The sequence below is a fragment of the Colobus angolensis genome, unplaced genomic scaffold (assembly GCF_000951035.1).
Source record: "Colobus angolensis palliatus isolate OR3802 unplaced genomic scaffold, Cang.pa_1.0 Scaffold112, whole genome shotgun sequence".
NCBI classification, from domain to species: domain Eukaryota; kingdom Metazoa; phylum Chordata; class Mammalia; order Primates; family Cercopithecidae; genus Colobus; species Colobus angolensis.
In genome coordinates, this window is record NW_012112253.1 from 5,559,230 (window position 1) to 5,581,963 (window position 22,734).

Consider the following 22,734-nt stretch of genomic DNA (forward strand, 5'->3'; position numbering starts at 1 on the left):
TTCCTTCCTTCCTTCCTTCCTTCCTTCCTTCCTTCCTTTCTCTCTCTCTCTCTCTCTCTCTTTCTTTCTTTCTTTTCTTTCTTCTTTCCTTCTTTCCTTCTCCTTGAGACAGGGTCTCACTCTGTCACCCAGGTTGGAGTGCTGTGGTGTGATCTGGGCTCACTACAGTCTCGACCTCCCAGGCTCAAGCGATCTTCCCACTTCAGCTCCCCCAAGTAACTGAGACTACAGGCCTGTGCCACCACACCAAGCTAATTTTGTTTGTTTGTTTGTTTTGTAGAGATGGGGTTTTGCCATATTGTCTGGGCTGGCCTCGAACTCCTGAGCTCAAGAGATCCACCCACCTCAGCTTCCCAAAGTGCTAGATTTACAGGTGTGAGCCACTGTGCCCCGCCTCCAAAACATGATTTCAGTGCCAGCATTGCATTTCCTTATCTATAGAGGCTCTAATTCATTCATTCCTCTAACCTCTAGTCAGACATTGATACCATTTGTAACTTGTTGCCTTTATAAAATCTTCCTGTGTATCTTCATTTCCTCTGGATAAATTATATGTGAAAATCATGGCTCAAAGCCTTCTTTCTGTTTTGTTATTTTACTTTTGGCTACATTTTGTAGAGTTGCCCTCCAAAATTGCCGATTTATATTCTCACTCAGGGTGCATATGAACAAATACAGATTGCAGGAACCATCATTAACTCTTCCCACCAAAAGATAAGAAACATAGCATCCCATTGTGTTTTGTATTATGTTGATTATTTGTGATGCTAACTTTCTTTACATTTCTTGACTCTTTGTCTTGTTTTGTGTGTAGGTGATTTTGCATGCTATTTAAAATATTTGTTTTTTTAACATTTGCCCTGTAGTTCCAAGGAGATTTTCATTAATTTTCTATTAAATTATAAAAGTTCTTTACATATTAAGTTTATTAACTCTCTCACTATCATATATTGCAAACATTTTCTCCATTTTCTCGTTTGGTTTTTAATTGTTAATGGATATGTTGATGAATTTAGGTACATAAATATTTTCCTTTATTCTTCCTTCTGCTTTTATGTTTTAAAAGGCTTTGCCCATCCCGGAGTAAAATCAGTATTAACTAATATTTTCTACTAGTGCTTTTGTGGCTCCTTTTATTTATAGAAACATTTAAATCTCTTATTTATCTGGAATTTTTTTTGGTCATTGTGATAAGAATCTATTTAATAGAATTTATTTTCCTTATTGATCCAAATGTATGCTCTTGGGCCTGTTTCTGTGTTTTCATGTTTATTTTATTATCTTTTTGTCTCCATCATTTTTGCCAAAATTCTCCCTTTTTATTATTGTAATTGAAGAATATGTTTTTATGTCTCGTAAAGTAAGCTCTCCCTCTTTAAGACTGGTATTCTGGATGATGCTTTCTTTTAGTTATTCCATAAGAATGCATGAAGTTTCAAATTTAAATGTTAGAAAATACAATTTAAGTCAAGCACGGTGGCTTACACCTATAATCCCAGCTCTTTGGAAGACTGAGGTGGGAGGATCACTTGAGGCTAGGAGTTTAAGTGAACCATGATACAGTCACTGCACTTCAACCTGGGCAACAGAGAAAGATTCTGATTTAAAAAAAAAAAACAAAAAAGAGAGAGCAAGAGTACAATTTATAGATTAATGTGTGTGGATTAGAGGTCTTTTTAAAACTGGGTTTTCTCATGTGGAAATAAACCATGCCTTCTCATCAATCTTTTCATATGAACTTCTGTAAAGTTGTAGTTCCATCAGGTAGTTTCTCAATACAATCTCACATTTATTCAGTGCTGTTGTGCATGCAGTTTCCCTATTCAATTTCATGACTTCACTGAGCAACATTATTTTTTAAGCATTTTAAGCATTTTTATTTCATATTTGCCACTTTACTGGTTTCTTATTCAAATAATTTGTCAATTTGATTCTCTTGAATCATCTAGGTAGATAACATTATTATCTGCAAATAATGATCATTCTGTTCCTTTCCCAAAATTATGTAATTTCTTTATTTTTCCTGTCTTATTGCAAAGGATTACAACTTCCAAATTATTTAAAAAGATTCTTCATTAGGAAGGCTTTTAATATTTCACTGCTAGGAATACACTGTATTTTTGATAAGCTCTTGCCCATAGATGTGTTTTTGATTTCAACTTTCAGTTTCCATTCCTGAACCTTCTGTACCCTAGTCCCAGTGTATGGGTCCCAGTCCTCCCTGCTCAGTGCTGAATAAGTCTTACCCTTTTTGTATACAAGAATATTCTATCTCTATACACACAGCCTCATTACTTATCTACTGATGGCTTCTTTTTGAGTCATAACACCCATGGTTCACTGTAGGAGAACTCTCCTTCAATTCTTGGACCAAAACAATAAAAATTGGAATCACCCTTGATTTATTTAGCAAATCATAAGAAACTACCTCGCTATTTTCTGCCACCTTAACAGTTAGTGTCTTGCATAAGAGACATTTTATTTTTCCATTTTAGGAAATGCTAAACTTTTTTCTCATATAGAAATGGTTATTTCATTTGAATTATGCTGGCTTTCTGCCAGAGAAAAGTAAAAATAACCTGGATTTTGCCTAGTCCCAGTGTATGGGTCCCAGTCCTCCCTGCTCAGTGCTGAATAAGTCTTACCCTTTTTGTATACAAGAATATTCTATCTCTATACACACAGCCTCATTACTTATCTACATGGGTTAGACTGGTTAGAACAATATGTGAAAATAGACTGAGGGGAAAAACAGCAATGTTTAGCAAGAGTGTTTGGTTACACGTGGAGCGGTGGAATGGTGAACCTCTCCAAGTAGAGGTGGCCTTTGGGATGAGCCACGGCTTAAAAACCATGAGACCTCAAACACATCTGTATGTCACCTTGAGTTTCCGTTTTCTCAACTCTAAATTGAGCATCTTTCCCCTACAAGGATAATGTAAGAATCAGAGACAACTTCTGGAAAGCATCTAGTTGGACACTTGGCACCTAAGCAGGCACTTAAAAGAGAAGCTGTTAGGTTCTGGCCAGGTTTGAAGGCAGGAACATGGGCCATGTTTTAGATAACAAATGAAGACTTTAGTATGAATTTCTACATAGAACCGACCCCAAACATGCTCAAGAAGTTTAGGACTTAGTCAACAGGCATTACTGTACTTGGGGTGCCATTAAAGGGTTCCCCAGCCTCTGCCCAAGGTAGTAGACACCCTGTCTTCTCTTTTCTCCTCTGTCAGGGTTGGCCTTTGCATTGACTGCTGACTTTATTGGATCCTACTTCCTGTCCCACCCTGATGGAGCATAAACTGTGAATGTTTAGATTCTGTCTTCCTCTGAGGGAGACCGGAAGGGCTCCTAATTTTGGTAAAACAGTAAATTTAGTCATTATAGCCATGTGCCTGGCATTTAAGAACCCCCTTGTCAGCACCCCTTAATTTTTCCAATTTGTTAGCCTGGAAAGCACTCCTATTAGTATCAAACTTAAGTCTTAATGAGGTGAAATAAGAATTTACCCCTATCATTCCCCAAATGAAGATAGAGATCTGTATTTTTTTAAACATAATGGCAGGTATCTGTGTTATCGTTTAAAATCAATTATCCTTTATTCCATGCTTTTTTTTTTTTTCTATTGTTTATCTGTCCTGCTTTCCCAGAGGGGCAGAATTAAGGTCCCCATTTGGTTTTTATTATCATAATCAGTTAATAGCTGTTCTATAATGCTTTGCTTATTGTGTTAATTTTCTGTAGTTATGTCCAGAGGCCGCTTACTGGAAGATCACATTTTTTAAAAAAAATAGAAGATCTAACTCCTTCTTTAATGGGTCCAGTTTCTATCTATAGTTTCAGCTGAAATTATCCAACAAGATTGAATTGCAAGATCATTGAAAAAATATATAAACTGTAGCTAGTATTTTAAGTATATCTGTTTTGAGTCCAAACATTACATTAGTATGAGGACACTCCAAACACTTATCCTAGTATTTCTGTTGACCACAGCTTAAGATACCACTTCCTCGGATCAGCCCTGAATCTTTCAGAGGTATGAGTGTGTGCTATTGCTGGGCACACTGCTAATCATTGTAGTTCCATCGCATAGGTGCCTAAACTCTGGGTCCCAGGGACCATCGTCCTATTGCTGTTGGAGATTTTAATGTGAATGTATCTTATGTAGATGTTGGCAGTTAAAGAACTAGTTCTCAAGTTAAAATGGAGCTTCAAAGCAGACCATAGGGAGAAACAAACTTATCTGAAAGATGACAAAGGACATTTGTATAATAAATGTGATAGAATGGGCCCCATGATAGATGCATTCTGAATTAGATGAATGTACTGAGTTTCACTGGGTGGTCAGCACTGTGGGTTCTAGGCCTACCTCTAACATGAACTCACTCTTAAGACCTCTGGGGGCCTCAGTGTTCTCTTTTGTAAAATGAGGAGGAGTTGAGATGAAAGTTCTGTTTCCTCTCCACATTCACACTCTGTGTGATGTTCAGCCAGGAGTGATTCTGTTAAGCAGTTCAGTGAGGAAGAGTCATTAGCAGGTCAGGATTGGATTAGAATTAGAATGCTTCTAGTTCATTATTGAGTCTCTGAAGATGGGCATGGCACTTGGCATAAAACAAGGGCCCATTCGTATTTTTATAATAAGTTAGTGTTGATTGTAAGGCCTACATAAAACTCCAATTTGAGAACTGTTATTCCTTTGATGGCAGAGAGAGGAGGTGGAGAGAGGGCTAGACCATGTAGTCACAGGAACTGGCTGTGTGACTCTGGGCAGGTCACTTCATTTCTCCCATTCTTTTCTCCTTTACTTGTCACATAAAGGGTTTGGAGGAGAATTGTCAAAGTAGCTTCTTCTTTTTTTTTTTTTGAGATGGAGCCTCACTCTGTCACCCAGGCTGGAGTGCAGTGATGCCATCTGGGCTCACCGCAACCCCCGCCTCCCGGGTTCAAGCCTCAGCCTCCCAAGTAACTGGGATTACAGGCGTCCGCCACCACACCCGGTTAATTTTTGTATTTTTAGTAGAGACGGGGTTTCACCATCTTGGCCGGGCTGGTCTTGAATTCCTGACCTCGTGATCCACCCGCCTTGGCCTCCTAAAGTGCTGGGATTACAAGCGAGAGCCACTGTGCTCAGCCTCAAAGTAGCTTCTAATTAAGAAAGTCAATGACCTTAGGAGAATGGTCATCCCTGTAAAGCAAATAAAAAGGTTCCAATGCTTTACAATATCCAGTGTCCAGAGCAGGTAGAGCACATTACCTATGATTTAATGCTTGCTGGGAAGAACTTCATGGTGATGGGCTGAGAAGAAGAGGAAGGAAAGGGGAACTGTACACTCAAGTTTGGCTGGGACTTTCATGCAACGAAGGAAATGAGGTCTCCTGTAATTGCCTCTTATTAAGGTAGAGAATGTATCAAATGCTGTGTTTAAATCAATTCAATGCCGATTCTTAGCACAGTGCACCACCTGTTTTGGTTGTTTCCATATCCTGCCCACAGTGGTGATGTGTGAGAGCTTTTCCTTCAGGCAATGCCATCAGAGAAGGAGATGAATGGCAACAACATATTGAAAGGAAGAGAGAAAAAGTTCATATACATTTCAATGGAGGCACGTTTAAGGCATTTAAAAAGGGAGTCTGAGAAATAATGACAAAGTTTAAACAGAATCTTAACTTTGATCTGATTTTCTTCTGTAAAGCAATTTGGCACATAATTTTTCAAGTGCTAAACCACAAATTCTAATAGCTGGACCTCAATGCCTTCATTTGCATCTTGGGACTTCTATTCCCCCCAAAAAAGTTTAAGAAATTATTAAGGTGATTTTCCAGAGAGATTAAAGCATAAAGCATTTGCTGGTCAGTTCTCATAAAAACTACAGCAGCATAGAATAGCTGAGATTAAAAGCTAGATTTAAATCATGCGAGGGCTCAGTTAGTATCAGCGCCTAATTAAGAAATCTGTAAAGTTGATTTGATGGAGAAAAATTCTATCAAGGTATGATTGGAATTTTCCCTTCCAATTGCTGTTGGGGATTTTAAGAGGAATATATCCCACATGGACTTTGGTATTCACAGGGCTAGCTCTGAAATTAAAATGATGCTTTAAAGCAGAGCACAGGGACAAACTAATTTACCTAAAGGGTAACAAAGGAGGTTCTTAACTAAAAATAAATGTGATGGATTGGGACTCAATGTTAGACTGAATGTCTCCTTAGTTTTTTAACCCAAAATCTTTCATAGTTCATATATGTAAATGATAGACTGTCATCCTCTTGAGGGCTAATGGATATTATTCTTTTTTTGTGTTCCCAGTACTCCACTCATGGTTCTTACCACATAATAGATTCCCACTAAATGTTTGCACAATAGATGAACTGAAATACTTTGATAATTTTTAAAAAGGTTCTTGCAGAGCAAGAACCTTTTTAAAATGGTGCTGTTTTGGGCCTATCTTCTGTTCAATAACTTGATTGATTGGCCAGTTGTACACCAACTAGTGAGCATTGTGCAGGTAGCCTGCAGGCTGAATTGGGCCAGTGTTTATCCACGCTTTAAAATCAAGAACCTTCAACTTTGCATGACAATATGAATTTCTAAATTCTGAAGTTGTGGCACTGTTTAGTCAACAGCCGTGCATAGTGACTATTAGGAATAGCAGCCCCCATTAGGAAGGGCTCCTTCACAGGTTGCCATTATTAATAAATGTGATAGATTGCCCCCGGCACTGCCCTCCCACCCCGCCCCACCATGTTAGGTTGCATTCTGAATTAGATTTAGATGGATACACTGAATTCTGTGGCATATGACTCCAGGCTGACTTCACATTTTTTCTTTTTCTCTTTTTTTTTGAGACAGTGTCTCACTCTGTCGCTCAGGCTAGGGTGCAGTGGTGAGATCATAGTTCACTGCGGATTCTACCTCCTGAGGCTCAAGCAACCCTTCCATCTCAGCCTCCTGTATAACTGGGACTAGCACCACCATCCCCATCTAATTTTTGTATTTGTTGTAGAGACAGGGTTTCGCCATGTCTCTACATGCAGGGGCATGAACTCACTGTAATCTCCACCTCTTGGGTTCAAGCAATTTTCATGCCTCAACCTCCCGAGTAGCTGGTATTACAGGTGCCCACCACCACATCTGCCTAACTTTTATATTTTTAGTAGAGACAGGGTTTCACTGTGTTGGCCGGGCTTGTCTCCAACTCTAGACCTCAAGTGATCTACCTGTCTTGGTCTCCCAAAGTGCTGGGATTACAGGCACCAGCCACCACGTGAGCCTAGTATGCCTTTCTATGGCTGTTGGCGTTGAACAAGTTAAAGATATAAGTGTGAGCTTAATTGTTTTCTCCAGCTTCACAAAAAGAGAGGACTCTAAGTGCTAGGCTTGTAGTGAATCTGTAGTGTGCACATTTCTACAGCCTCAGTGTGGCTCCAGTGGGAATTGAGCCGAATCCAAGCACTAAATAACCCTAATGATACCAAGTAGGAGCTCATCAGGGAGCTGTTGAAGAGTTTATCAGAGCATATTAAAATACAATACATTCACATAATCAAAAAAGGTACATCAGTCCATCTGTCTATATATTCCTTTCTGATATTAAATTTGTCTAGGGACTTTTCAAAATTACATCACCTATCCCTACCCCTTCCTTTGTGAATAAAAATGTGGCAAGAATGGAGAGCAAATCAGAATAATGCACGTTGGTGAAAGTCCTATAATTGAAATCATTATTGCTTAAGACACCATTGCTTTAATCAGCCCTATCATAAATCAATGCTTTTCACAAGTAAAGGTTTAAAATAAAATGCTGTTAAACAAATTGGGCCTCTTAAAAGGCATGATGCAATAGGGAAGCTACTGAAAATGGATAAAAAAGTGCTTTCTGAATGGATTCACTGGTTCCAGAATTTTGTCTTCCACTTAATTTAAAAAAATATATTACCTGGTCCTTTCTTAGAAATTACATATTGGAGGTCTATAATGGCCAAGCCTTTAACCCATTAAAAAAATTCACTCCCAAGAACAGTTAATATTTGACGTTTAATTGCTTTTTCTTGTTGGAGAGGAAAATGGTTTTTTTCTTCTTTTCTTGATTGACTTTTCAAAAATCACCTTGTGAGCTATAAAGATGGAGATGATTTTCAAAAACTGAAGTACACATCTGTGTGTATGCACGCATATTTATATTCATGTATAAATAAAATCTCCCATGTACCAGAAGCTGGTGCTTCCCTCACAATAACTCTGCAAGGCAGGTGTGACTATCTTCATGTACTGGATTAGGCGGCAGAGGTCTAGAGAGGTTAAATGATTGCCTCGGGTCACTCAGGTAGTAAGTGGAGCAGTGGGTGGCTTGACCACAGAGCCAAGGAAAAAGGTCATGCCAGTGGTCCCATCTTGGAGTACAAATCCTCTCAACCTCTTTAGCCAGCACCAGATTCAGGAATATAGCTGATAATCCACACCACCAGCAAATGTCAAAAGAGCCCAACTCTAATCTTTTCTAAGCATTTTAATGTGAGTCCTTCATGGTAACTAAGGTAAGAGAAGCTGTTGAATCAGCCCTATAAATTACGTCCACCTGGAAGAGAGTTCTCATCTGGAGATTTGTGTGAATAAGCAGGGAGGCTTTGGGAGGCTGAGGTGGGCGGATCACGAGGTCAAGAGATTGAGACCATCCTGGCCAACATGGAAAAACTCTGTCTCTACTTAAAATACAAAAAGTTAGCCGGGCTTGGTGGTGGAGCATGCCTGTAGTCCCAGCTACTCGGGAGGCTGAGGCAGGAGAATTGCCTGAACCCAAGAGGCAGAGGTTGCAGTGAGCCGAGATCATGCCACTGAACTCCAGCCTGGGCAACAGAGGGAGACTCCGTCTCAAAAAACAAAACAAAACAAAAAAACAGAGAAGTCACAGTTTTCTTATTGGAACAGTAATCATACAGACATCAAATGAATTTTGGGCCTCCTCAGGAACTGTTTTAAAAGAAAGAGGGGACCTGCCAGATGTTGGTGTGGAGAAGGTGAGGAAAAGCCTCCATTTGGCTGCCTAGAATTAAAATATTTCCAAGTCAACACTGTCAATCTCCCCACTTTGACATTCAGTAAATCCAGTACCCACAACTAAAGTGTTTTCTTGCTTTCTTTTTCTCCTTTTTTTTTTTCTCTTTTTTTTTTTTTGAGATAAGGTCTTGCTCTGTTGTCCAGACTGGAGTGCAGTGGCATGATCTCGGCTCACCACAACCTCCACCTTCCCATTTAAAGTAATTCTCCTGCCTCATCCTCCCAAGTAGCTGGGATTACAGGCACCTGCCACCACGCCCAGCTAATTTTTTGTATTTTTAGCAGAGATGGGATTTCACCATGTTGGCCAGGCTGATCTTGAACTCCGGGTCAGGAGTGATCTGCTTGCCTTGGCCTCCCAAAGTGCTGGGATTACAGACGTGAGCCACCATGCCTGGTCTTTTTCTTTCTTTTCTTTTCTTCTTTCTCTTCCCACAAAACCAGGTATTATTTAAGTTTCTTGAAAAGCTGCACAAACCAACTGTTCCTCTCAGATTATCTCTTTCAGAGCTCAGGTGATAAGCCTCCTTGGGTTACACCTCCCATGACTTGTGGTCAGATGTAGGCTGTTTCATTCTGCATTATCCTACCTTACAAGAAAATGTTTGTATATTGGCCTCACCAGGTCCCAGTTCCTCTGGGAATCGTCTTGTAAGCAACATCTTCACAAGGGTGGCAGGCAGTTGAATCTCTGGCCTTCGTGGGACCACTGGACATCTGGCAGAGAACCAGGAAACCACGGATCCCTTCTGTGAGTCCACTCAGCCGGAAAACTACAAGGTGTGTGACTGTAGGATGAGGCTTTTTGAAAGATGAAGTACAACACTTTGAGAAAGTGTTTGGAAAGAAACTGGCTGATGTCAAATGGAAATTTGACCATTCACAGATTTCTTTTCCTAGATATAGAAACACAAAAGCTTACATGTGCACATTAAAAAATTTTTTAAGTTATCTTTTCTTTCTTGCCTTCCTTTCTTTCCCCGCTTTTTTTTTGTGGGGGGGGTGTTTTTCTTTTATTCCTGGTTGATAGTAATTTCCATTTTTAACCAAGGAGTGGTAAAACTGACACTGTCATATTGCTATGATCGGATATATTAGCAAAACCCTTTTGGAAATTCATTTACAGTGTGTATCAAGGGCCCATAAAAATGCAAGATAACTATGTGATAATAAGGAAACAGGATATGCACTCTTAATGTTTATAAATACATAGGCAAAATATACATACTATTAGGTAATATTTATCATCCACTTAATGTATGACAAGCACAATGCCACATGTTTTATAGGCATTGTCTCATTTATTTTGTACACAGACTTTGTGTGGTAAATATTATTATATCTCCATTTTACAGATTAAAAAAGAGAGGCCTGCCTGTGGAGGCTAATTGTTTCATTTGGAGCCTGGTGTGAGATTTCAACCCATCCTAATTGATTACAGAGCTTATACTATTAATTTATAACACCTTATCATTCCTCATAATATGTGGTTATAAGTAAAAAACAAACATTAACAACCCAAAAAAAAAAAAAACACACACCAACAAACAAAAATCAGAAAAGCTCTTCTCTTATAATAACCACATGAAAAAATAACTAGGAAAGCATAGACTGAGAAAATGGCCAAACCTAAAAAAAACTTATTTGCAACCAGTTAATGAAATAACAGGTAGCCTTCGACACTTAAATGTTTTAAGTTTTTTTTTTTTTCCCCTCTGGATGGGAATTAGGCCCTATATGAATAATTTTCGAGCGAGAGAATCTAATTGATATTGTTCTGCTAATTTAAGGAAACTTCAAGGGACCTAGTCTTACATGTAGTTGCAAAGGACTTTGAAAGGACTTTGTCCAGACTTAGGTGAGAATTTTCTTTTGGACTGGAACCTAGATTAGTGTTTCTTAACTTTCTTAACTTATATTGTGTGAGAACATAGCTGAAGATATTAATAGAATCTATAGTTTCTCTTTCTCTCTCTCCAGAAAAAACACATATATTAACATTTATACAACATTTTGCTGTATGTATTTTAATTTAATCTTTTTTTTCCAGGAAACTTTGAAAATTTCAGGTATATTGCTGGTTCAAGATTTAAACTAAATTTTCCCTTTCTGTTTTGGCTTGCAGAATGTTCTTTACACCTCAGTTTGGGGAAAGTCTTTCTCTAATAATTTTTTTTTTTTTTTTCTTAGAGAAAGAGTCTCACTGTCACCCAGGCTGGAGTGTAGTGGCGTGATCTTGGCTCACTGCAACCTCTGCCTCCCAGGATCAAGCCAGTCTCCTTTCTCAGCCTCCCGAGTATCTGGGACTACAGGCGCACACCATCATGCCCAGCTAATTTTTGTATTTTTAGTAGAGACGGAGATTTCACTATGTTGGCCAGGCTGGTCATCTTGAATTCCTGACCTCAAGTGGTTCACCTGCCTGGGCCTCTCAAAGTGCTGGGATTCCAGGCATAAGCCACCACACCTGGCCTGTATCTCTAATAATTTAAATACTGATACAGTTTCTTCAGAGTGTTACCTGCACCTGGAAAACTGAGGTCGATAAAGTAAGCAAGTATAACGCATCATTTAGTTTTGATGTTTTCATTAATATGATATCACGCCATTGTGAACACTTGTATTTCGTTGCATAGCTAACAACTACCTTTTGGATTTTTCATGTTAGAATGAAAAAAATGCATGGCATACATCACCAAGAATCAAAGGTTGTGCCTGGCAGTGTGATTGACTCGGTAATAAAGAGAGAAACTTCACTAGGTGAATGGACGGCATTATGAGAGGCTTTTTTTCACATCTGCAGAAATGCATTTTCATTAAACACCTGTGTTAAGCACATATGCATAAGGCACAGTGATAGATGGATGTAAAACATGGGTAGATGATGTCCTTGTATGAGATTCTACAAGGACTCCAATGCACTGAAATTTAGAAGCGCTCAGGCAGCCTCCTGGCACTATTGGCTGTGCTGCTAATAAGATTACAGGCAGGGCATGATTTCATTCCATGTAATGTTTTCGTCATTAGGAAGAGGGAAGTTGTTTTTTACCATTTCTGTTTTCTGAAATTGAAAAATTCTCAGGTACGAATCCCAAAAGACTTTACATGCAACCTCCATCTCCTATTCAGGACTGTTCAAGGAGAAGACAGAAATACCATGTTTAGAGGTCATTGGTCCATCTATTCTAGAAACTTCCCCTTGGCAGTGGTCCCTGCCTATGTTACAGAAGACGGCAAAAATACGAGCCATTGTGCATCTGGCCAGTTCTGCAATGCTCCATCCCAGTGGGACATTCCTTCCTCACTCCAGCTGGTGAACAGCTATGCCCTGGAGCCCAGGACGGACATGCCTTGTAACTTTTTAACCTAGTTAGTATAACTGCCAATATTATTCCTATTCATATAAATGTCTAATCCTTTCTTGAATCTTGCTAGACTATTTGCCTCAATAATATCCTGCGGCACTGAATTCCACAGGTAGATTATACGCTGCTTTAAAAAGTATTTCCTTTTCTTGGTTTTAAATTTGTTGCCTTTTAATGTCACAAAATAGCCCTTGTTCTTGCATTAAGTGGCACAGTATAGAAGCATTTCAAATTTCAAATGACCCTTATTTCTTCCAAGCAGTTTCTTCACTAATATTAAACCCCTATTTTCTTCAATATATTTCCTGTTTTGGCATATATAATCTTGATTAAATGAAATGATTTATGTAAGTAGTCTCACACTATTTTGTGAACATAATAGGCACTGGTAAAAAGCTTTCCTTGGTATTCAATGTCATTTATTGGACAAATATTTATTGAGCATCTATTATGTACAGGAACTGTTCTAATTTTAGAGAGTCAGCTTCAAATAAGACTGGGTCATTTTTCTGAAGGACTTACTTTTCTAGAGAAGGAGATAAGCAGTAGTGTAGTGAATAAATCTATGAACCACATGGTTTCAGATGGTAATAAGTATTATGGGAAGACTGAAAGAGTGGCTGGAGCCAATTTGCATTGCACAGTCAGGGAATGGCTCTCTGAAAAGAGGACAGTTGCCATCAGCCATCAAGGGGCCCCCTATGTGAAATCTCTGTGAAGGTGAACTCCAGCTCTGGAACAATGCCCAGTAGTTTTTGAGGCTCAATCATTATTTGTTGAGTGCATAAATGAATTAAGGTTGAGAAGGAAAGCCTTAGTTACTAAAATCACCAGGAATTTATTCAGTAGATTCAGGAGGATCATTTCTTGAATCCCCGTGTTCTGTAACTTGCAACACTGTGGGAATAAACAAAGCAGGGGCTGTAGTTACTTAGACTGGGTTCAAGACCTGACCATGGTCCCCAGCTTGCCAGCTGTGCAGCCTTGGGCAAGTTACCTAATTGCTTCAATCCAAAGAACCCTCCTTTATAAAAATGAGAATAAACTTCCTTCTTTCACAGGAGTTGGAGGTTTGAAGGCAAAGTTAACGTGGAAGTTCTTTTTAAACTGCCAACTGGTGTAGAGCTGTGGTTATTCTTGAGGGAACCAGCTGTTTCCACTGTCAGGCTCTGCTCTTTCATTCTTCCCTTTCTCCCTTCCTCATATTCTGTTTCCTTCCATTCCCTATTTTATCCCTGCCACTGCCTAAAGCCCACCAGGGCATCCATGGGACTTAGCTTTCTGTCTCAGAGGTGGCTTAAGCAGGGTGGACTTACCTTTCTGAAATTCTTATCTACGTCTTAAGAACTTTTACAATGGAGCTGTTGTGTATTGATACAGTGGACTGGATGTGACTTTCGAATAGTGATTGTTTGCTTTTATTTTGTTTACTGCTTAATCTTCTGGGGTCAGGTTATCCAAACTTCTACCTATAAAGACAGTCCTTGCCTGAATTTCCGAGGGAATCTTCCCCTAGAAACCGAGCCTTTGGTTGCAACGGGCTGCTTGGCTGCCTTCAGCTCCCTCTGTGTTCCAGCCTGACTGGCATATGCACATGCTGTTTCCTCATGTTGCCTCTTGTTATTCTTTTTAATTGTCCCTTAATGTATGGTTCCCCCCCACCCCCCTTTTAGGCAATTTGAAGTACAGGCATGTGCAGCTCTGCATAATAATGTATTATAGGAAACTTTTCAAGGAATAAATTATTAGAATTGTTTACCTGCATGGTTCAAATTCACTGGCAAATTGCTTAGGCCTCAGTTTTATGATGTAGCTGCCAACTAGCCTCCTTCAGGGTAAAACTCTGAAATAGGAGAAGCTGCCCAACGCTGTCCCTTCCCAGCGCTTCCTCTGCCTTGTTCCTGCCCTTTCAACACCTCCCTCCTTTCCCACCCCCAAATAACTCTGTGGAGCTGCCAGGCCTTTTGCACCTTAATGTGAAGACATTTCATGGGTCCTCCCTGGACCCACCCCCAGCAAAGGTGAGGTGTGCAAAGGAATAAATCTCCAATGGTATAATTTTAGACACTGTGGCAACTGGGAAGGGTGGCTATTTTTGGCTATGGAGCTTTCTCCTTGACCTGAGATGATATTGCCTGGCCTGCTGCTAGTTCGCCCGGCCAACCCTGCCCATGGTCCTTTTCACAACGTGTTTGCCATTCCTGGGGGCTGGCTTCTTCCTCTTTCTGCCAAGCAGCTCTGTGCTCATGCAGGATGCTGTGTGTTTGAGCAAGGGTGTGAACCGGTCGATGTGTGCCCACCTAGGCTTGCCCCAGGGCAACACTCTCAGGCGGTGGTCAGGCTACCTCTAAGGGGCAATGTGGATGGAACAGATGTCCTTTCACATTGGGGGTGGGGGAAGATTTCCGGTCCAGTTTCTGGGTCTCCCTCAGCTTCCATACTTTATCGGCTGCTCAGCGACCATTCTATGAGTCACTCCAGGCGAGCCAGGCAGCCTCCAGGCCACAGGGTTCATGCATTCCCGCCTACACTGCTTCATTTGAAGCCGCATCCTCACAGAGAGTCTTCTGACCACCCGGCTTGCTGTCTTCCCACTCAAGCTCCTGATGCAGCTGCTGTCTGCAGACCCCCTGGACTGCCTGGGGAAGTGAGTTAGAGCTCCTGCAGCAGAGGGGTGGAACAGCTACATGAAGATCCGAAGGTGGCCAAAAATAACAGCGCTTTCCAGATGAGGGTAATGTTATAGCCAAGATCATCACTGGGGTAGGGTGTCTTGTTCTTTGTTTTACAACCTAAAAAGTACACAGAAGACTCAAAGATAATTCAGGAAGGAGGAATAAAGTCAGTACAGAACAGAGAAATGGGAGCAGTTAAAAACAAAGGAATTGAGTTTCCTTATGCCAAAAGAGAGAAAACAGAGGCCTTTTATAGATATATAGAGAGAGCCCTGGCTGTCTGGATGGAAGTTCTATTTTCTCCAGCTTCCATGGCCACAATAAAAGGGGAGAATTCTGAATTTGCAGAGAGAGAGAGAGAGAGAGGATATAAGGAGAGACTGACCAAGGAACAAAATAGTTAGACAAAAAGGGAGAAAAAAATCAAGAGACAATGTTGCCTTCTCTTTTCTGCTATTGGATGAAATTTAATAGAAACGTATTGAGAACCAACTCTAATCCAGTTATCTATTGCTGCATGACAGATCCACCTGAAATTTATTAACTTAAAACCACAATAATCAAGTTATGATGATCTGTCATTGTTTTGAGTGTTGACTGGGATCAGCTGGGTGGTTCCCACACAGTCTGTCTTGAAGATAAGGATGAGGTCTGGTGGTGGCCAAGGCTGGAGTCATCACTGAGGCTGCCTCATTCACATGTCTGCTGGTTGATGCTGGCCATGGCTGCAACTTCTCAGCTGGGACTGTCAGTTAGAATCTCTGCACGGGGTCACTCCATGTAATCCAAACTTCCTCACAGCAGCTCATCCTTGCACTTCTTACGTGGCCACTCAGGACTCCAAAGATGAGTGTCCCAAGAGAGTAAGGTTGAGGCTAAATGATCCTTTTTTTTTTCTTCTTGAGATGGAGTCTCACTCTGTTGCCCAGGCTGGAGTGCAGTGGCGTGATCTCAGCTCATTGCAACCTCCACCTCGCAGGTTCAAGCGATTCTCTTGCCTCAACCTCTGGAGTAGCTGCGATTACAGGTGCCCGCCACCATGCCTGGCTAATTTTTGTATTCTTAGTAAATATGGGGTTTCAACATGTTGCCCAGGTTGGTCTCGCACCCCTGACCTCACGTGATCTGCCCACCCCTCCCAAAGTGCTATCATTACAGGCGTGAGCCACTGCACCTGGCCCGAATGATCATTTTTGACCTACTAAGTCACCTTTTCTATTGTGCACCAATCGCTAAGGTCAGCTCAGATTCAAGGGCAGGGCATTTAGATACCTCCTCTGGATGTGAGGAGTGTTAAAGAACTCGTGGACATGTCTTAAAACTGCTAAAGTGTCCAATCATGGTGTCAGCTACTCCCAGCCTCTTGATCTCCAGGAGCTTCCAATCTCCAATCTCGTTGGAGCTATCAAAGTCAATTAAGTATTCTGTGAAAAGTAATAAAATAAATACCCATTCACCAGGTGAGTGAGGTGACAGAAGAACGTGTACCAAGTGGATACAAGATGAACCCTCACATTCATATACGTCACAGGCACAGTGTACTTGGGAAGGCCTGTGGCCACTGATCATTTGGAGAGCTTTGAAGGAAAATAGGACAGCAGTGGCTGAGGTTCCCTCACTGTGGAGTGGGGATGCTTACTTGCCTTGTTCAAACTCCTATGACTGTGCTCAATGATTTATTTATCCTCCTCTGCCCTGCCTTGGTATGACCAACTATCCTTTATTTCAATTACATCATTCTGCAATGGTCCAAAAACCTTCCCTTTTTTGTTCTTCTGCTGTGACTTTATCCTTTCTGTGCATGAAAAAGATTCGGACAGGGCACGGTGGCTCACGCCTGTAATCCCAGTACTTTGGGAGGCCAAGGAGAGAGAATCACAAGGTCAGGAGATTCAAGACCATCCTGGCTAACACTGTGAAATCCAGTTGCTACTAAAAATACAAAAATTTAGCTGGGTGTGCTCATGGGCACCTGTAATCCCAGCTACTCGGGAGGCTGAGGCAGGAGAATCGCTTGAACCCAGGAGGCAGAGGTTGCAGTGAGCTGAGATCTCGCCACTGCACTCCAGCCTGGTGACAGAGCAAGAAATTAAAGAAGAAAAAGAAAAAGATTCAGCTCCCCTTCTCATTCCCTACTTACTTGCTACTCCATTGCCATTTTTCAGACCAGTGAACTTGTCTCTGCCCTTGTCTCATTCCTCAGTCAACTGCTTGAAATACACATTTTCATCTTGTTTTCCTTCTTCATGGCCACTGTCTCTTGCCTCCTCAAATCCTATCTTATATTCCACGTGACTCACGCCCTTCTCTGCTCTGACTTGTCTTATCCCAGGAGCCAGTTGTCCGGCACAGTGTAATGGGATGGTGGGCCCTGGTGCCACAATGCCCGGCATCTCCACTAGATACAGCTTTGAGATCTTCATGATGAAGCTTGCTCCAATCCAAGGCTTTGAGGTGGGTTTTGCTGTTCAACTGCTAACCTTTCTTTGGTAAGAATTTACTATATTCCATCATCACTGAAATTACCTTTAATCTTGATTTGCACCTTTAGTCTCCTAATAGCACTCATTCTTTGTTTCTGTTTTGTTTTGTTTTGTTTTGTTTTGAGATGGAGTTTTGCTCTGTTGCCCCAATTGGAGTGCAGTGGTGCAATCTCTGCTCATTGCAACCTCTGCCTCCCGGGTTCAAGTGATTCTTGTGCCTCAGCCTCCTGAGTAGCTGGGATTACAGGCTTGTGCCATGACACCCAGCTAATTTTTGTATTTTTAGTAGAAAATTTTTGTATTTTTCTACAAAAAATTCTTGTATTATTCTATTAAATTCTAAAAATTTTGTATTTTTTCTACTAAAAATACAAATATTTTTAGCCACGTTGGCCAAGCTGGTCTCAAACTTCTGGCCTCAAGTGGATGCCTGCCTTGGCCTCCCAATATGCTAGGATTGCAGGCATGAGCCACTGTGCCTGGCCAAGGGATATTCATTTTTAATCCCCATGTAGGTTAGATCTCTTTTATCCTCTTAGTATAAAGTGATATATGTCCACTTTAGAAAATTTAGAATGCGCAGACAAGCAAAAATAAGAAAAAAAAAAAAACACTGTAGACAGAAACATTGTTAACAACTTAATGTGGGCCTTTCTCATCCTTTTTCTTTTTAATTATGGTTTTTATATCTAATTATGGTAAGGCAACTTTTTTGTTGCCTTACCCATAGATGGTCAGTGCTTTCCTCTGAGCTACTTCCTATTTTACTGAACCAGTTCTACAGAACTCTATTCCCTGGCCCCAGCTGATTGGAACAGGCATGGACATCTGGCCCAGCTGGACTAGTCCCTGCTCTTTCCCTGGGATTGAATTAGATTATATGCAGGACTGGTGCTATAATAGCACATTGGCATATGTATTAGTCTGTTCTCATGCTGCTAATAAAGACATACTCGAGACTGGGTAATCTGTCAAGGAAAGAGGTTTAATGGACTCACAGTTCCATATGGCTGGGGAGGCCTCACAGTCATGGCAGAAGGTAAAGGGGAAGCAAAGGCATGTCTTACATGGCAGCGGGCAAGAGAGTTTGTGCAGGGGAAGTCCCCTTTATAAAACTATCAGAACTCATGAGACTTATTCACTATCAGGAGAACAGTATGGGGGAGACCGCCCCCATGAGTCAATTATCTCCACCTGGCCCCTCCCTTGACACATGGGCATTATTACAATTGAAGGTAAGATTTGGGTGGGGACACAGCCAAACCGTATCAACAGGGGATTAGAATTTGTTCCTTGAAAGCTAAAGCTGTAGTGGAGAAGGTGATTTGCAAGAGATGAGTAGAGGAGACAGTAAGAAGCAGAGGAAGAGATGGCAGAGATCTGGGGGCAGAGACTCCTTGTGTCCTGGCACTGATCCCTGCAGGGAATTTTGTGGAATAGCCTTGCATCCTTACCTCATATTCGTCTTTAATGGAGCAGTGTCTATGGGATTCTGATATTTTCATCTAACAATGCCTGTGCAGAATGACAGGCACAGGCTTTGTTCACTGAAAAATACATCATCTTTTTTTCTGAGTCATCATATGTCCTCCTAGATTATAATTTTCATGGTTGCACAGTGACTATTGTGGATGTCTCAATATTTTTGGGAGAAGTGCAATTTGTGGAAGAAACTTGAGCTCTGGTGTTAAAGAATACTGAGTTCAAATGCCCCGCCCTGACACTTGTTGGCTATGTGATTTGGGCAAATTATTTAAACACCCTATGCCTCAGTTCCCTCCTCTGTAAGATAGGCACAGCAATAAGGTTAAATGATGTAATGATTCTTAAAGCTCACAGCACATTTTCTGTCACATAAGTGAGGATTCAGTAGATTTCACCTCTCATTATTTATAACCATGAAACCAATACTCTGTTATTGCTCCTGTAAAAACTCTTCTGTTTTCCTCCTCTCCTCCTCCTCCCCCTCCCCGTCCTCCTCCTCTTCTTCCTTCTTCTTCCTCTTCTTCTTCTTGTTTGAGATGGAGTTTTACTCTTGTTGCCTAGGCTGGAGTGCAATGGTGCGATCTCAGCTCACTGCAACCTCTGCCTCCTGGGTTCAAGCAATTCTCCTGCCTCTTTTGTATTTTTAGTAGAGATGAGGTTTCACCACATTGGTCAGGCTGGTCTTGAACTCCTGACCTCTGGTGATCCGACCACCTCAGTCTCCCAAAGTGCTGGGATTAGGAGCATGCGCCACCATACCTGGCCTCTATTTTCAACATTATAAACAGAACGGCAGTGAACATCCTTACAGTCAAATATTTGCACATAATTATTCTTTGAGAAAAATGCCAAGAAGTTGTATTATTGGATCAAAGATTATGGACATAAAAATTATTTAAAACATGCACTAGGGGCCAGGCGTGGTGGCTCATGCCTATAATCCCAGCACTTTGGGAGGCTGAGGCAGGCAGATCACAAGGTCAGGAGTTGGAGACCAGCCTGGCCAAGATGGTGAAACCCCGTCTCTACTAAAAATACAAAACTTAGCTGGGCATGGTGGCGGGTGCCTGTAATCCCAGCTACTCAGGAGGCTGAGGCAGGAGAATCATTGGAACTCAGGAGGCGGAGGTTGCAGTGAGCCGAGATCACACCAGTGTACTCCAGATTGGGCAACAGAGCAAGACTCTATCTCAAAAACAAACAGACAAACAAACAAACAAACAAAAAACAACAACAAAAAACATGCACTAGGATGACTGTCTCTAAATCTTCAGTGTTATTCACCACCCTAGCCTTAACCATTTTCTTCTTGGCCTTGGATTTAGAGAAAACATGTTTCTTTCTGAGTCCAGGATGTGGTCTATGTTCACTTTCCAACAAAATTAAACCGTCACATCTGACATTTGAGTTGGGACTCTTTGGGGTAAAGTTAATTAATTCATTTAGCTATTCACTTACATGTCAGGTATAGATTAGGTTTATATACCGCCTAGATTTATGGATTAGGTTTATATTTTGAGAGCTGGCTGGAATGTTGCTAATGATGGAGAGGGCTTTGCAGCCATCATAGGAAGAGTTCCAGATGGCCCTAAGGAAGTCAGATGTAGACTAAGGCTTACAGTATCTGTAAAATCTTTCCTTTCTAGAAACAGGGACATTTGGAATATGAACATCTTTATCTTTTGATGTGCCTGGAATGACCTGCCATCGGCAGACCCTTCCCTGGCTTCAAGGCTCTGGAAAATATCAATATGAAGTTTAGTGAGATGCTTCTTTGAGCCACCCACTGTGCTAGGCACCTTGGAAAGACAAACGTAACCCTACATGATCCTTATCCTCAAGAGCATAGTTTGTTGGGGAAGTAGATGTGCAAACAATTAGAGGGCCAGTTAAATTTGCCAGAAGTTAAATTTGCTAGATTGGTGGTGTACACCTGTAAGGAAATCCCAGAATAAGGCATTCCATGAGCCAAGGTCTGCATGCAGTTAGCCACTTGTTCCCCAGGGGGTTTTAATTGTTCTAAAGTTATAGTATTTGATTTTTCTCTTTAGTTAAAAACAATGAACACTGGAGATTTTAGGTAAAAAATACAGATTTTTGTCTTACCTTGAAAAAACGAAAGAATTGACAATAATGAGCCCCTATTCCACCATGGCAACAGAGGCATGGCTGATCTTTTAGCCAGGGAATGAAATGAGTTCCTCTGCCAGGCACGGTGGCTCACGCCTGTAATCCCAATACTTTGGGAGGCCAAGGTGGGCGGATTACTCGAGGTTAGGAGTCCGAAACCAGCCTGGCCAACATAGTGAAACCCTGTCTCTACTCAAAATACAAAAATTAGTCAGGTATGGTGACAGGCACCTACATTCCCAGCTACTCAGGAGGCTGAAGCAGGAGAATCCCTTGAATCCAGGAGGCAGAGGAGGAAGAAGTTGCAGTGAGCCAAGATTGCGCCACTGCACTCCAGCCTGGGCAACAGAGTAAGACTCTGTCTCCAACAAACAAACAAACAAGATTGGATGACTGATCGGATAATAGCTAAAAGAGTTTCCAACAGTGCCCCGACTCCATGATGACGCTGTGCAAATCACATGGTGTGCAGCAGCTCATGAAATCCTGACTCCAAGCATATAATACATTTGCTATTAGGAAAGCGAAAAAGCAGATCAAGGGAGATTGGTTAAGTGACTTCTCCAAGGTCACAACCAATATCATCAAAGCAGGGAGTGAACCCCAAGCTTCATTACAGAGTTTGCAATCTAATAGTCAGGGCACCCCACTTCCCAACTGGATTAGTGCTTCTGAACAACTACTCTGGCAGCAAAGTCGGGGTTGCATGGGGTGTGACTGTGGGGACACTGAGAGAGCAAAGCTGCTGAGCATTGGCCAGAGAGCAGGAGGGCCTTCACCAAGATGGCCTAGTGCTGTGAAGAGGAGGGGCGGGTGAGGGAGATGTTGAGCAGGGTGAATCAGCGGGACCCTCCTTCATGGAACCTGCTGGCCATCGCATTGCCTTTTCTTTTCCTCCTTGGAATTCTTGAAGCACTTTGAGTGTCTTTCCCAGGGCTTGCTTGTGCCATGTCCCCATCCAGCTGTGTGCATCTTATCACATCTAGTATGTTTTGAGTTCCTTAAGGGCAGGAGGAATTATGCTTTATTTACCTTAATATTTTTTTTTGCATTGCTGAGCATAGTGCTTTGGTAAATGAATGAATTCCAAAATTATCTTATTCAGATCATTTCTCGTTATGTCTGCATTTTATAAGTTAGTGGCAAGTTAAATACTTTTTCTTTTAAAATATGAAAATAATTTCCTTACACAATCTACTTTAAACTACATTAAAATATGAGGGAAAGTAAGACTGGGAAGTTGTTTAAAAACAGCAAACCCTTTAAGAGTCAATGTCACATTTATTGCTATAAAATATTTTTCTCTCTCTGTTAGACATCTGGTTCCCATTACGTACAGTATTGGGTACTTGAGTTCACCGGCCATTTTGCATACCAAGCAGTGTGCAGGCAAAATCCCCACCGTCATCCACCAGTATATGCATTTGCACCAAGTAATTCTTCACATTTACAGACAACCCTTCTATCACCAACTTAATTCCTACCAATACATTTTTGAAGTTACTTTGCTCATAGGTATCTTAAGACCAAATTGCCTAT

The 22,734-nt window shown here is 41.2% G+C and overlaps 1 long non-coding RNA gene across 2 annotated transcripts in view; it reads left to right on the forward strand.

The window, feature by feature from the left end:
- LOC105523142 overlaps nt 1-17,577 on the forward strand; it is a 44,858-nt gene extending 27,281 nt beyond the window's left edge. Inside the window, exons 2-4 of one of the 2 annotated variants that reach the window (XR_001003542.1) lie at nt 9,683-9,837; nt 15,023-15,156; nt 17,430-17,577. This is a non-coding gene — a long non-coding RNA (uncharacterized LOC105523142). Of the gene's footprint in view, nt 1-9,682; nt 10,025-15,022; nt 15,157-17,429 lie in introns of those variants that run through there. The other variant, XR_001003544.1, reaches the window with a different exon arrangement.
- Nucleotides 17,578-22,734: the final 5,157 nt, after the last annotated feature.